This window comes from Leptonychotes weddellii, chromosome 11 (assembly GCF_054177405.1).
Source record: "Leptonychotes weddellii isolate Sample4059 chromosome 11, ASM5417740v2, whole genome shotgun sequence".
Lineage (NCBI taxonomy): Eukaryota > Metazoa > Chordata > Mammalia > Carnivora > Phocidae > Leptonychotes > Leptonychotes weddellii.
In genome coordinates this window covers 65,813,836-65,829,414 of record NC_138379.1, presented here as the reverse complement: position 1 = coordinate 65,829,414, position 15,579 = coordinate 65,813,836, and the positions used below count along the sequence as shown (strand labels likewise).

Sequence of the window (15,579 nt, the reverse complement as noted above, 5' to 3'; positions counted from 1 at the left end):
GAAAGACCTCAATGTGAGACAGGAGTCCATCAAAATCCTAAAGGAGAACATAGGCAGCAACCTCTTTGACCTCAGCCACAGTAACTTCTTCCTAGACACATCGCCAAAGGCAAGGGAAGCAAGGGCAAAAATGAACTATTGAGACTTCATCAAGATAAAAAGCTTTTGCACAGCAAAAGAAACAGTCAACAAAACCAATAGAGAACCGACAGAATGGGAGAAGATATTTGCAAATGACATAGCAGATAAAGGGCTAGTATCCAAAATCTATAAAGAACTTCTTAAACTCAACACCCAAAGAATAAATAATCCAATCAAGAAATGGGCAGAAGACATGAACAGACATTTTTCCAAAGAAGACATCTAAATGGCAACAGACACATGAAAAATGCTCAACATCGCTCGGCATCAGGGAAATCCATATCAAATCCTCAATGATACACCACCTCACACCAGTCAGAATGGCTAAAATTAACAAATCAGGAAATGACAGATGTTGGCGAGGATGCAGAGAAAGGGGAACCCTCCTACATTTTGGTGGGAATGCAAGCTGGTGCAGCCACTCTGGAAAACAGTATGGAGGTTCCTCAAAAAGTTGAAAATAGAGCTACCATACAACCCAGCAATTGCACTACTGGGTATTTAGACCAAAGATACAAATGTAGTGATCTGAAGGGGTACATGCACCCCAATATTTATAGCAACAATGTCCACAATAGCCAAACTATGGAAAGAGCCAAGATGTGCATCGACAGATGAATGGATAAAGAAGAAGTGGTATATATATACAATGGAATATTATGCAGCCATCAAAAAAACCTAAATCTTGCCATTTGCAATGATGTGGATGGAACTAGAGGGTCTTATGCTAAGTGAAATAACTCAATCAGAGAAAGACATGTATCATACGATCTCACTGATATGAGGAATTCTTAATCTCAGGAAACAAACTGAGGGTTGCTGGAATGGTGGGGGGTGGGAGGGATGGGGTGGCTGGGTGATAGGCATTGGGGAGGGTATGTGCTATGGTAAGCGCTGTGAATTGTGTAAGACTTTTGAATCACAGACCTGTACTTCTGAAACAAATAATACATTATATGTTAAAAAAAAAGAGATTGTAGGAAGGAAAAAATGAAAGGAGGAAAATCAGCAGGGGGAGATGAACCATGAGAGACTATGGACTCTGAGAAACAAACTGAGGATTCTAGAGGGGAGGGGTTGGGGAGATAGGTTAGACTGGTGATGGGTATTAAATAGGGCATGTATTAAATGGAGCACTCGGTGTTATATGCAAACAATGAATCATGGAACACTACATCAAAAACTAATGATGTAATGTATGGTAATTAACATAACATATTAAATTAAAATTTTAAAAAAAAGGATGAGTACACTGACTGGTAAAATTAAGTAACTTACCAAGCCTTCCTTGTTAATGAATGGTGAAGCTAATATTGGGAATCTAGTCTTGTTGGTCCTCAAAGTAGATTTATGGTTAGTTAAAAGTGTGATAAGTGTCTGCCTTCTTTCTTTATAATTTTTAAGTTGTTATTGATAATATATCATGTAGGCATGCTGGTTTTTCAAAATGATGATCAAAAATCACTAATGATATAATTTGGAGGAAGATACGGAATGTAAGTTTAGACATTCACCACATTAGAAACTATTTGTTCATACCGAGGGACATTGATCTTTCAAAAATACATATAATGTTAAAGATCAGCACCTCAAATACCCACATTAAAATCCTTCAGTAACATTCCATTTTACTAAGAATAATATCTAAAACCCTTAATATGATCAATAAAACTTTATTTTAGATCTCTGCCTACCTGTATTAATTAGGAATAGCTTTGACAATTAAAACAGAAATCCCAAAGTAATGCCCTAATGAATGAGAAAGTATTTATCTCTCACTTAACAATTCCAAGTTAGGTAGCCCAGGGTTGGGTTGACATGACAGATGTGTGAATTTATTAGCAAAACCTGCTCCTTCTAGCTCAACTCTCTGCCATCTCCTGATGCCCCAAGATGGGTGTTAGAGCTTCTTATTTTTAAGACAGCAGAGTAGAATGATGTGTCAAGAAAAAACTTGGATTCTGTCACTAGAGGAGAATGAGAATATTTGAGGACAAGTAGAAGCCACAACTTCTATTAACCACCCACATCATTCTGCCTCTTGATCACTGTTTTCCCCCCATTCTGCCCTCCTTCCAGTTCCTTGAGCCCATTCACTTATTGCCTTGGCTTTCCCAGCTCTGCTTAAAAACACATCCCGCCATTATATACATGATTTGTTTTTTTCCATCTTTTTAATAACAGCAAAACTATAATTTTGCTGTTGTGGGTAATATTTTTTATATATTTTATATCATATTTGATATTTGACCATATAATATAGCATTTCACCTTACCACCCAGTCTTTCACTTTTATGTGAACTTTCTTCCTGCTTTTTGTAGCACTTTCTTCCTGCTCTTTGTAGCATTCATCAGTTTCTAATTAGAGATTCCAACAATAGGTAGATATAGACATAGATATATTTCTCTATAGGCGAGGACAGAAATAGGGAGAGGTAAAAATATAGGTCTAAGTATGTTCATATAAACAGACTATTAGTGTAGAAGTCAATTTTGAGGATGATCTAATCCATTATTCTCTTTCTCTCTCTCTCTTTCTTTTCTTTCTTTCTTTCTTTTTTTTTTTTTTTGCTAAAGGAGTTTGAGTAAAGAGAGATAGCATCCAACTGGGGTCATAAGTACAGGCACACACACACACACACACACACACAATTGCTTAACCATGGTCAGAGAACATTAGCTTTCTCCACTAATTCCCCAATCCCAATTCCCTCAGGGCACGGTAAAGAGGACAAGGAGATACTTGCATATGCAGTGTGCCTGTTACTCTGGAGGGAGACATTTTCTTTATTATTCAGGACAGTTATCATGCCTTTACTTTGTTCCAGAGTGAGACACTATCTCTTTTTTCCCCCGACTGTTCTCTGTACTGATATCCTTGAAAAAACAATTTTTAACAAAGGGAAATCAATGCCTAATTCACAAGATGAGCCAAAATATGAGAAACCCATTGGAGAATTATCTCACATCAGTATGCAAAAATGCCTAGTAAAACACTAAGCAGTAAATATAAATATAATGTATTAAAGTAAGTCAAATAACTGAACTTAGAGAATATACTTAAAAGCTTTATATTTAAAAAAGCAAACAAACATGAAAGAGTGAAAGAAAATATAGCCAATGAGGTGGGATTAGTGGTTAGATACTTTCTCTTATGGAAACCAATGTAAGAGAGAGTTTACAAGCTTAACAGACAATTGTTTGTTTACATAACACTTCTACCGTCACTGGGAATTTTAATCCCTTCTTTCTCATCTTTCATTGCAGCTACATGTCAATCAATAAAGCTGTCAGAATCTTGTATGACTCCTTACTACTGGGCTATAGGTGATTGTAGAAGCCCAGTAATTGAGCCCGAGTTTGAGCATCTATCCCTTCCAAAGACCCTCTCCTCTGGCTACAAGAGACTGACCAATAACAGAGAACCATTTACCACAGAGAAGCATGTTTTGAAGAACAATGAGGACTGACTGTAAACATTTGGACTTACCAATCAGAAATGTATCAGTTCTACAGAGAACGTTGCTTCAATAGGTAATGTAGTGTCTGACTCCATTTTTGATGTTTGACTGCAAACATCTTATTCCCTCCTCTTCTTCACTTGCTCCGTATCTGGGTAAACTGCATCTGAGCAATCTGATAGGAAAACCCCATTGCTCACTTTCTTGATGCTGTGGAGAAATTCAAACCCCACAAAATCCAGCCCAATGTGGGAACCCTAAACCCAGCAACCACTGCACTTTAATGACAATAAAAACCAAAACCACTTTGGCCCTCCTTTGGCTCCCAGAACATCTCGAAAGATATCTTTTGGAACTCTCTTGGCGTGTGTATGATGTCACTGGTATGGACTTCTCTACCAATCTTGGGTGAGAAGCTGATCCTGTCCTACTCCTAGCAATTGCAAGAAACAGTAGAATAGTAAAAATGCAAGCCGTATTACTAGAGGTTAAGGATAAAGTAGGTAGTGAAAAAGTAGAGAGAGTAGAGAATTCTGGAACAGATTTTGAGGTGCAGAATAGGAAAAGTAGAGCAACATTTGTTGAAGGAGTAGCCATGTTACGGGGATGTGTTTTAAAATGGGGGAATTATAAAGAAAAACCTTCTGAAAAAGCAGTGATTATAAAAAGTTGTCTCTGATATGTGACATTTAATATATAATTTCTATCTAAAACACATGGAAATTTGCAAAATAAGTTAGCTATTAAAAGGTATTGTTATTTCAGTATGAGTGACTGGAGTAGGACTTACTCTATTGTGTCAGAAATAATCACTTGTAGAAAAGCTTTACATGCTGAAATCTTACATGTAGTTATCATCTCTCATAGTTGTTTGGGTTTTTATTTTGTTTGGTTGCTTATTTTCTTGCTTTTGTTTTATTTTTTGGCTTTTATGAAGTGCTCAAAATGCTTCGTTTTTATGGTTTCCCTAGATATCATTTTCTAAAATTTGTTTTCTTAAATTGAGTATTTCACAGGCATTTTGCACTTATTCAACCTCTGCTTGCCTGTAGAGCATTTCCATAAACTGACCTCTTTTTGAAATCAGTGGGAATTAAATATCTAAGGTGCAGCTGCAGGAGTGTGAAAGTGTATAAAGTTTAGTGATCATGATTTTCACAATCCTCCCCTTGTATTCATATTTCTCATAGAGGAAATTTTTAAATTCATATTAATTGCAAAATCATCATCCAAATTGACACCTGGATAAAAGAACCATATTAAAATTAAATGGTGAATAGACATTTGTGACTGTGGTAATGAAATCTTGTAGGTGGTTATATTTGAAACAGGTCTTATATTTTGCCTGAAAAAAAGAAAAATTAAATTTTTGGCTTAGTATTTTGAAATGATGGCAATGACTTCACATTCTGGACTTGTCAGATAAAAGAAAAAAAAACAAAATGATTTAGGTTAGCATTCCTAAAACATATAGTAAGAAGCTTATTTATGAATCCTCCAATTTTATAGCTATAAAATAATCAAAAATCATGAATTCTGTTTTTCCTTGATCTAGTTTGTTTCAGATTATGTTTCTGCCCATCCTAGACTGTTTGAATAGAATATCAGGAAACTGAAAAAAAACACTGATCAAATGTAATAAGTGTGGTTTTACAAACCTAAAAAACAGTATAATAGAAGAAATATGATTATTATTAAGGAGAATTTGTAATCTAATTGATGCAAATTATTCTCCAGAGACCATTAGATTATCTGTAGGATACAAGATTTTAAAATTAATTTTGTGGTGAAAAATCACAAAAAAGTTTAATCAGTGTAACCACATGCCAAAATTGATTTTTAATCACTTTTATCAGGTGGGTAAGGGTCTTGGGAATAATAGATGCAAATTCAGGATAAAAAAATAACACATTCAGAATAAAAAGTAATAAGAGCAATGAATTTCTGAAAAATTGTTATAATTATGATTTAAAGGGTATTCATACATCAATTAGGATTTGGAGAAGATGACTTTTCTTATAAATTGTATTACTGTATAATATGGTATGTTCAGTTTGTCCTTTTGTGTTGAGAGACAGAAAAAGAAAGGGAGATAGAGAGGACTGACAGAGAGTCACATACAAAGAGGAAGAGAGCTGGGTATTAGTGATGTTCTGTGAGCAACATGAGATAATCTGGAAATAAGAACAAAGCAAGAAAACATAGTATATATAATTGCTTTGAATAACCCATGCCCTGGCTAGAGAGTAAAACAAAATGTAGTCCTTTTGTTGCAGTTTGGGGTTTATTTATTTCCTTCGTGTGCAGATTTCATCTTTTCTGACAAGAGGAAGAGCAACATACTCCATGTGGAATGGGTACACCAGTTATTGCTTCTACAAGGAGTCTAGAGTGTATATCCTGAGGGTTCTAAGATCTCAGTTCCTTAGGGAAATGTGCTATGCTTCCTTGTTCCTGACAATAATAGTTATTAGTGGCTCACATTTTTATTAAGCTCTTACTATGCATTAGAAATTTCCTTGGTCATTGAAGTTGCCTAGCTCAAACTTTTGGGAACCAGAAGGCTGGTACTTTTCTGAAAAAACTGTTGATTTCCTTCTATATGGTATTGGCAACAGTGAACTGGGAAAATAGACACAAAATAATTCTCTATTAAATAATATAAACAAATTAATAAATGTTTCTTGTTTTAAATTGGGACTAGGCTACTGACAAAATGGTATAACTCATTAGAGAATTGGGGCATTTATTAATTATATAACCAATCTAAGCACTCTGAGAAATAAGCTAACATGAGCTTTAATCAAAAAATGGCCAAGGGCAAATAGATCATTTTTTAAACAAAGTAAATGTGACCCTCAGTCTTCCCCTGTCCACTCTACCTGCAGAGATATAAGCACAGAGGAACAAAAGAGCCAGGTTTATACAGAGCTAATCACTCAAATCATTCTATTGATATAAATAAAACACACTCTCCTGAGGAAAATGGAATCACAGTTGAATGTCACAGTTGCAGACAGCTAAGTATACAAATGTTAGAGTTAAAATGTATTTTATTGAAGAATTCACTATTAAAATGAGGAAATAACAAAAACTTCAGTAGGAAATCTGAACAAAAATATGAAAGAAAATGTCAAGTTTCTTTTTATGTATTTCTAAACAAAAGAAGTTGCAAGGAAAGAAGTCATAGGGCGTAATTTCATTGTTGAATTCTAGCTGGGCATCTAAATGTATCATCATCTTTAAAAATGGAGACAGAAAGCTTAGCTGAAACGTAAGTAATTTTCTTATAATTCAAATACAAGAGCACAACAGCCCAAGGGCATCTGATTTGAGCTGTAGTTTATAAACAGTAGTATTTCAATTCTGAGGTTTAAGCCAATTTCCAAAATTATTTGGAAAACCAAGTCTCTAATTTCTAATTAAGAGATCTGAAACAGGATGATTAGAAGAATACTTCATTATGGCAAGAAGTTGTGACATACTGTGATAGTATTATGCAATTTCCTAGGAGAGGTAAATTAAACATTTAAATATGTGACTTTGTATTTTGTTAGCAACCACCTAATAAATTTAATTAAATATTTCAGGTTTATAAACTCAAGAAGTATACTTTGTTGCATGTGGGTTGAGCAAAATAAATATACGTATATTTAGTTTTTGCTAATTAGATGGTGAATCTTACACAAAAGATTCCAAACTAGCAGTTCAAAGCTGGAGTAATCAGCATTTTAATAAGCCCTTGAGTAATTCTGAAGAAGTTGTCCCTAGACCACATTTAAAGAATCATTATTTTGGGGCTCCTGGGTGGCTCAGTTGGTTAGGCACCCAACTCTTGGTTTCAGCTCAGGTCATGATCTCGCAGTCATGACCTCGCAGTCATGAGACAGAGCCCCAAGTTGGACTCCTCTCTCAGTGTGGAGTCTAGTTCAGATTCTTTCTCCCTCTGCCCCTCCTTGCTCCTGCATTCTCTCCCTCTGTCTCAAAAATAAATAAATAAATAAATAAGTAAAATATTTAAAGAATCATTATTTTATAGATTTAAAGTTTTTAGACTAAAGTTGTTTTTATTTTAACGTTATAAATGCAGAAGCATTATTTTCTCTTGCAATATTTCCAATGCACACTCATCATATAATGGTCAGCATTTCACTTTAGATTTATTAATTATTCATTTTCCATTCATTCATTCAATAAATATATTTTGAGAATCTACTATAGTAGGTTCCAGGAACAATGATGTGCACTGAACATTTTGTGATGAGCAAGAGGCGGGTAGTTATTCTTGCACTTGCAAAGAGTAAACGATGACTTAAGACTAGTAAAATAGGGGAACCCGACTGGCTCAGTTGCAAGAGCATGCGACTCAATCTCAGGGTTGTGAGTTTGAGCCCCACATTGGGTGTAGAATACTTAAAACTAAATAAATTTATTTTTTAAAAAAGAACAGTAAGACAACAAAGATTAAAATATAATAAAAATAATATCATTCCATATCTCCATTAGAAATCTATAATATTTACTTACAACAAGATTTCAAAATTAAAACCAAAATTACCTAAAGTAGCATCAAAATATCTAGTGCCTCTGAATAAATCTAAGAAAATATATGCAAGATATCTATGCAGAAAATAATGCAACTCTTTTGACAGATATTCCAGAAAACCCAAATACATGGAGATAAACATACTGTTTATGATTTGGAAAACTCAAGATGTCAATTTATATTAAATGGAAATACAGATATATTGCATACCCAGTAACACATCTCCTTAGAATGTTTGGAAAGTGGATGAAGAAATCTAACATGCTGATTTTAAAATTAATGAAGGGATACAAAGTTTTGAGTCTGGCCCAAATACTCTGAAGAAGAATAACAAAATGGTAAGAATGCTCTACCAAATGGTAAGATTTATCATACAGTATAACTGTTAAATAGGACTATACTACAGCAAGATTAGACAAAACTGAGAGTTGCAAGCATGTGACCTACAGGCCAATCATCACTTTTTGTAAATAAAGTTTCATTAGAATATAGCTATTCTATGCTACACCAATTTGTCACCACAGAATGTATGGCCCAATGCCTAAAATGTTTTCTATCTGGTCTTTTAAGAGACAGTTTGCCAATCCCTGAGCAAGAACAGTGAAGCAAACTAGAAAACCCAGAATTATGCACATGTGTATATTTGTATATGACAAAGATATAATTGAAGAGCAGTTGAAAATATGGAGAAAATGACCAAACTTCATGCCCTAAACACACACACACACACACAGCTCTATATGTAAATGAAAAGGCATGTAAATTTGATTACATTGAAGTCATCAACTTCAGAAACACCATTAAGAAAAGGAAGCCATGTGGTAGAAGATATTTGCCACACATGTAACTGGCAAAGGGATTATATTCATAATAGTTTTAGAATTGAAATATATTAGTAAGAAAAGTCAGATAACCTAATATAAATGTTTGCAGCAAAGAAAAAATGAAAGAGAAAAGGGAAGGAGAGAGAGAGAGGGAGATTTCTTAAAAGGCAACTCTAAAAATTCTTCAGAAAAGAGGATACATAAATAGCCAAATATTTTAAGCAGGTGGTGAATCTAACTAGTAATGAAATGAATGGCAAAGCCACGAATATATACACACTACAAATCTAAAAGAATAAAATTAAAAAATACAAAGCCTAACAATACCATGTTGGGAAGAATTTGGAGCAATTAGAGCTTATGCTGGCAGTGAAAATATAAAAAGCCCGTAAAAGTTATACTTTTATTTTTAAAGCTGAAAATAATAAGAACAGCAAAATCAAACAACAGGTGTTACTTTATATAGCTGAGAATTCATATACTCTTCAATTAGGGAGTTTTACCATAAACATTTATTCTGTGGTAATAGTTCATAATATCATTATTCATGACAAATAAAATGAAAGCAACTCAAAATGAGATCAAGAATAAAATGAACAAATAATGATACATTTATACAAGGGAATATACCAGAGCAACCAAAAATTATAAACTATAGAGTAACTTAGATGAATTTTTAAATATTATACTGAATGGACGAAGACAGAAACATAAATACTGAATGATTTCATTTCTATAAATTTTGAAAACAGGTGAAACTACAGTATAGAGTAGTTACATTGTTGTTGCTTTTGCAAATTTGTTATTCTGTACATCTGGATGTTTTTACACATTCTCTTGTGATATATTTTATGATTTAAAATGTTTAGAAATTAAAATCTTCAGTAGAAAAATGGTAAAATGTATCACAGGCAATTCCTGGAAGGGGAAATCTGAATGACTATTAAACATATGAAAGAACACTCAACATCAGTAATGATCAAAAAAATTCAAGTTAGAACTAGACATAGTTTTCACATCTGTCAGTTCTGCAAGATTTAAAGTCTGATAACTTATTTCTTTTACCAGTGTTGAATATAATGTTAAAAATATAACTCATTTAAATTGCTATTGGGAGTGTAAATTGTTAAAATCACCTTGAAGAGAAATTTGACTCTAATCCATTAAAGTTTTGACAATGTGCATACTTGGGAATCCAATAATTCTGCATTCGGAAATCTACACTGAGAAAAACTTTTCCATGTGGCAGACAAGGGGACAATTTTATGAATGTTCACTGAAGGCCTCTTAACATTGTAAGTATACTGATAATGCAACCATCTTTCAGTAGAAGTATGAAAAAATAGATACATATTTATTTATTCAGCAAAATAATGTATTTAAGCCAAAATCAATAAACAAACACCATGTATATTGGTATAAATAAATTTCAAAAACCTAATGTGGAATAAAAATGATTTGTAAACTATTTCAAGTATGGTAGGCAAATTCACCCTTTTTAAGAGCATGGAAGGGAGATTAAATGCATAGCTACAGATAATTAGTTCCTTTATTTTCTCAACATGTCAAGAGAGGTGAGTTCAACTCAAAATGAGAAAGGGAAGATAGTACTAGAGATTTGTGTATTAGAAGAATAGGTATGAAATCATCTTCTTGAAAAGCAGAAGAGTGAAATCCTTGGGGAAATTAGTACTTTCACCACTGGTGCTGAGGTCCCATCTGAGGTTTATGGTACAATTAAATGGAACCCAGTTAGCAGGGACCTATGGTTTTCACTAGCCATGTTCAGCTACTGATGTGAAGATGCAGAAAAGGTAAAATTTGTTCATCACTGGGGTTTAGAATTTTCCAGGCTAGGTGCTGGAGTAGGGAGTGAGGTACAAGAGAGTAAAGAGTTTATGAACTGCATGGTTCTGGTGGGGAGGCATGAAATCTAAGCTGGAAAACAAGAAAAAGAAAACAGGAGGAGTTGACAAATGGAATAACTGGATTGGTTTCTGGGACCGAAAAATGTGTGCAGTGCTTGCACTCATGTAAAGGAGCAGAGGAAATAGTAAATTTGGTGAAAGAATTGAATGTATGAAGTTAGGATTTCAGAGATGATTGTAGTAATTGGTAACAAAAATATCTACCACAGGAGAGATAAGTAAAGTGGAATTCAGAAGTAGGTTGGGAAGTATAGATGCCAAAGACCTAGGAGGCCAGGGAATTGAATCAATCATTAATATAAATTTAGACCATGTCAAGAATAATGACAAAAATGGTGATGTAAGAGAAAATGGTAAACTAGGTGACAGAATGAGAATTCAAGAATGAAGAGGTGTGATGGGGTGTCTGCATGGTTCAGTGGATTAAGCATCCAACTTTTGATTTCAGCTCAGATCATGATCTCAGGGTCCTGAGATTGGGCCCTGTGTTGGGGTTGGGCTCCGTGCTCAGTGTGGAGTCTGCTTGTTGCTCTCCCTCTTCTCCTCCTCCTCCTCTCTTTCTCTCAAATAGATAAATAAAGTCTTTTAAAAAAAGAATGAAGAGGAGTGAGAAATATTAGTAGATGCCAACATCAAGACAGGAAATAGTAAAGACTAATGGCATAACTTGAAAGAATTCTTGGTTTTTGAGATATAACAAATGGTCTGTATATTCAAATGAGATACAAGGAGATATACCATCTTCAGGCCTTGTAATACATGGAGTATAAAGCTTACATTTTTGAAGGCTGCATTGGCTGTCACATCTTCAGCAAAATAAGGTGATAACAAGGGAGTTCAAAGAAGGGTTTGAAACTGGGTGGGAGATGGGGACTGCAGTTGACAAAAGGTGTTACAAGGGGAACAGAGGTAAGGTTTGGAAGTAGGAGAATGAGGAAAATTGGGTCACTAGGGAATTTACAGAGCCATAGGGGATGAGATTCAGTGGTGAGAGATTTATTGGACGTTTAGACTTGCTAGCAACAGGAGGTAAACAGAGTTCATGATGAGATATTCTTGAATTTTCCACAGGAAAGATAAATCATCAGTTGAAATAGAGCTTCTCTCACATGTTTTTTTTAATTAATATTAGTGTTATATAAAAATTTGAGATATGAAAATATGTAATATACTTATAAAATAAAGTTGGAATTGGAATACTTTTTATGTTCCTTAAAATAATTTAATATTTGTAAGAAATAGAATCAAATTACAAAATGCCAGTCTTCTTCTGTTTTATGTTTAAACACTTAAATTTATAGAATTAATTTTTTTATTTTGTTTCATTTTACTCACTTTTACTTTTGCTACGAAATCTAAAGTAACTTTTATTTTATTTTATTATTGATTTATTTTTATTATGATAAGAATATGTAACACAAGATCTACCCTCTTAACAAACTTTTTAGGTACAATATAGTATTGTTAACTATGAACACAAAGTTGTACAGCAGATCTCTAACCGTATTCATTGTGCATAACTGAAACTCATATAAATAGAATTTTGCAGTATGACTGGCTTATTGCACTCAGCATAATGTCTTTCAGGTTCATCCAGATTGTTGCATATGACATTTTTCCTTCTAAAATTTAAAATTTAAGATTAAAATTTAAAGTTTAAGATTACTTGATAATGCCTTAAGAGACTTTCGATTTCCCCAAGGCAACATGATAATTTTCAAAGGCCATTTATCTTAAAGTCAGACTGAGATTGTACTCCATGTTCTTCCATTTAATGATAAAATCTTTTCAAAATTACTAAATCTGTTTTTTCATTAATAAAATGAGACCATATAAGTATTAGAATTAAATGAGTCATGTAGAATCCCTGGTCCCACCTGGTGCTCAAAATTTTAGTCCATTTGAAGTTCCTGGAAGTTAAACAGGTGGTACCTAATTAGGGTAGTATAAAGAAAATCATTTAAGCTTATTTAATGTGAGAACCAGGCTTATACCATTGAATACAATCTCCACTTAATTCAGAAAAAAAAAATATATCTATGTATTCATTCAGAAATCACATTATACTTTTTCAGTTTCTACTTAATAAAGTATTAACTGTCTCAGCTAAAGAAAAGATTAAAGGAAATTTTAAATAATAAGTAGGACAAAATGCTATTCTCTTAGCAATAAGTAAGGAATTCCTCTTAGTGAAAAAAGATGCTATCCACTTCAATGGAAAAATTCCCAAGTAGGCATGATTGAGTTAGCAGCTGGCCTCTAAATGGTTTTACCTGATTTAGATGACATAGGAGCCTAGGGGAGGGAGAAGTGTTACTAATTTTTGAGGAGTCAGAAGGAGGAGGGAGGAGATTGAGACTGCATTGTACTTCAAAAGCTTGGGCTTAGTAAAATGTTACCATTCTTTTCACCCTTAAACTCTTGAAGAAAGTTACAAACTCATAAAACTTTGCTGTAAAAAGACATTTTGTGAGTACAGTAGGGAAAAGGTGAGTGTATGGAGCATATGACAGGCTAGGATCAGATAATAAACTCATAAAACTTTGCTGTAAAAAGACATTTTGTGAGTAAAGTAGGGAAAAGGTGAGTGTATGGAGCATATGACAGAAAAGAATCAGTACTTCTTTTTTCTAGATTAGACACAAGGGTCAGAAGAATAGAAGGGACACTCTAAATTTTAAGTAAGTTTACCCAAACCTCAGACGGCCAGAGGCTCCATCTGATAATGGGATGGTGGGAGTACACTAAATCCTTTTTCTGTTTCTAAACAGAGAGCTCTTTGCATGATTGCACTACACTTTCTTCTACTCAAATGTCCTTTTGAGGACTCTTATAGTTGTTATTTTTTACTTCCGTTAGTAATTGTAAACATTGAATTTCCTGTAGGCATATTTTCTCTACTGTATCAGAAGCTGACCTGTATAACCTGTCTCTGGGGAATCACTAAAGCTTGTAATTCCTTTCAATGTGTTCCTCATAATAAGACAATGTCTAGCCACCTCTCCTGATCCACTTGCACAGATCACTTGTCTCTGGGAGTAGCTATTTATTATTATTTTTTTTAATTCACAAAAGCATCTTATAAGTTTCTTCTTATAAAGTACATAAATGATAAACTTAAAGGCTACATTTTGACTAACTTTGTTGGACACTAGGGAGCTGATAGGAATTAACATATGTATGTCATGTTTTACCACCAAAAATTTTTATTCATTTATTTTATCTTGTTTTATTTTTGCAATACTCCTGTTAATTAGTTAGAGCTGTATTTTTATACTCATTTTGCAGGTGAGAAGACAGAGCTTCAAGATGCAATGGGCCTGCTCAAGATCGCAGAGCTACTGAGACTGCAGAACTCCACAAATTCTCAAGTGTACTGTTCCCAAAGCCAGAGATCTCTAGACAGTACAGTGAGCTCTCTCTCTGTACACCAATTACCAATATGTAAAGTTCTGTGGTCATTTCTCTTCACTGGCCAGGCTTAATTAATCTCTTACTTTTTACTTTTCTTTTTTCAAGAAATAGAGAAATAATGCCTAAGTGAAATGATGTTTATTGTTTCTTATGTACAGTCTATCAGTGACTTTTTAAAAGCAATTTTATGTTTCAAATGATTTGATTATCTGATCCTAGCCTGAATATTTGAGTAAGACAAGATGAAGATATAAACAAACGACAGCTTCTAAAATAAACTCTAAAATGTGAGTATTTGATTTTTGGTTATTTTGAACAGGAATAAATGTACAAAGGAAAATCTGTTCATGAACCAAATAGTGCTTGATTTATGAACAAAAATTCCTAAGTAAAAGAAAACAGAATATAACTCTAGGAACCAGGAGTTCAAAAGGAATAGCATAGTTTAATCTTCATTTGGTCAAACATAATATTTATTCATATTTCTATTAGTCTACAGAAAATCAATGTTGTAAACTTTGTTAAGAATACACTGTAATATTTTACTTGTGTTAAGAACAAGTTTTTTGGAGTAAGTCTAGTAAGATATAAACCATCCCAGGGCACCTGGATATCTCAGTCAATCATCTGACTCTTGATTTTGGCTCAGGTCATGATCTCAGGGTCATGGGATTGACTCCTGCATCGGGCTCTGCACTCAGTGAGGACTCTTCTTGAGATTCTCTCCCTACCTCAATCTCATTCTCTCTCTTTCTAAAATAAATAAGCAAAAATCTTAATTAAAAAAAAAAAGATGTAAACCATTTCTGAACTCCTAATTGCAAAACTCTGGATATAAGACATTAATATTTCTAATTATTCTTATTTTAGACTGAAGACAATAATACTATCTACCTTTTAATGTCATCATGAATCATGAATGAGTCAATGGATGTACAGTGCTGAACACAATGGATGCAACATGGCTTATGCTAAATAAATAATACTCCTTCTCCTCCTCCATCTCTCCTTCATTTTCCTTCTTTCAAAAAAATAATTTCATTGAACTTCCTTTCCCCTTGTGTTTAGGACCATTATTTGAAAGGATGTCTTAGCTCTCAGTTCTTTGTCTAAATAACTTTTAGAAAATAATCTGAGAAGGAAAATATAACTTATCATCTCAATGTCTGTCCATCGTATGACTTTTTTTTTAAATAGGCTTTATTTTTTAGAGCAGCTTCATTTTTTGGGGGGGGTATTTATTTATTTATTTATTTATTATTTT

The 15,579-nt window shown here is 33.7% G+C and overlaps 2 long non-coding RNA genes across 2 annotated transcripts in view; both read left to right on the top strand.

Moving 5' to 3' along the window:
• LOC145716069 (uncharacterized) overlaps positions 1 to 8,486 on the top strand; it is a 24,481-nt gene extending 15,995 nt beyond the window's left edge. The window contains exons 3-4 of the long non-coding RNA XR_014138399.1: positions 3,410 to 3,676; positions 8,256 to 8,486. This is a non-coding gene — a long non-coding RNA (uncharacterized LOC145716069). The remainder of the gene's footprint in view (positions 1 to 3,409; positions 3,677 to 8,255) is intronic.
• A 705-nt stretch (positions 8,487 to 9,191) lies between these two features.
• LOC115938755 (uncharacterized) lies at positions 9,192 to 14,606 on the top strand. The gene is made up of 2 exons (XR_004073794.2): positions 9,192 to 10,268; positions 14,190 to 14,606. It is a non-coding gene; the product is annotated as an uncharacterized LOC115938755 (long non-coding RNA).
• The last annotated feature ends 973 nt before the right edge of the window (positions 14,607 to 15,579 follow it).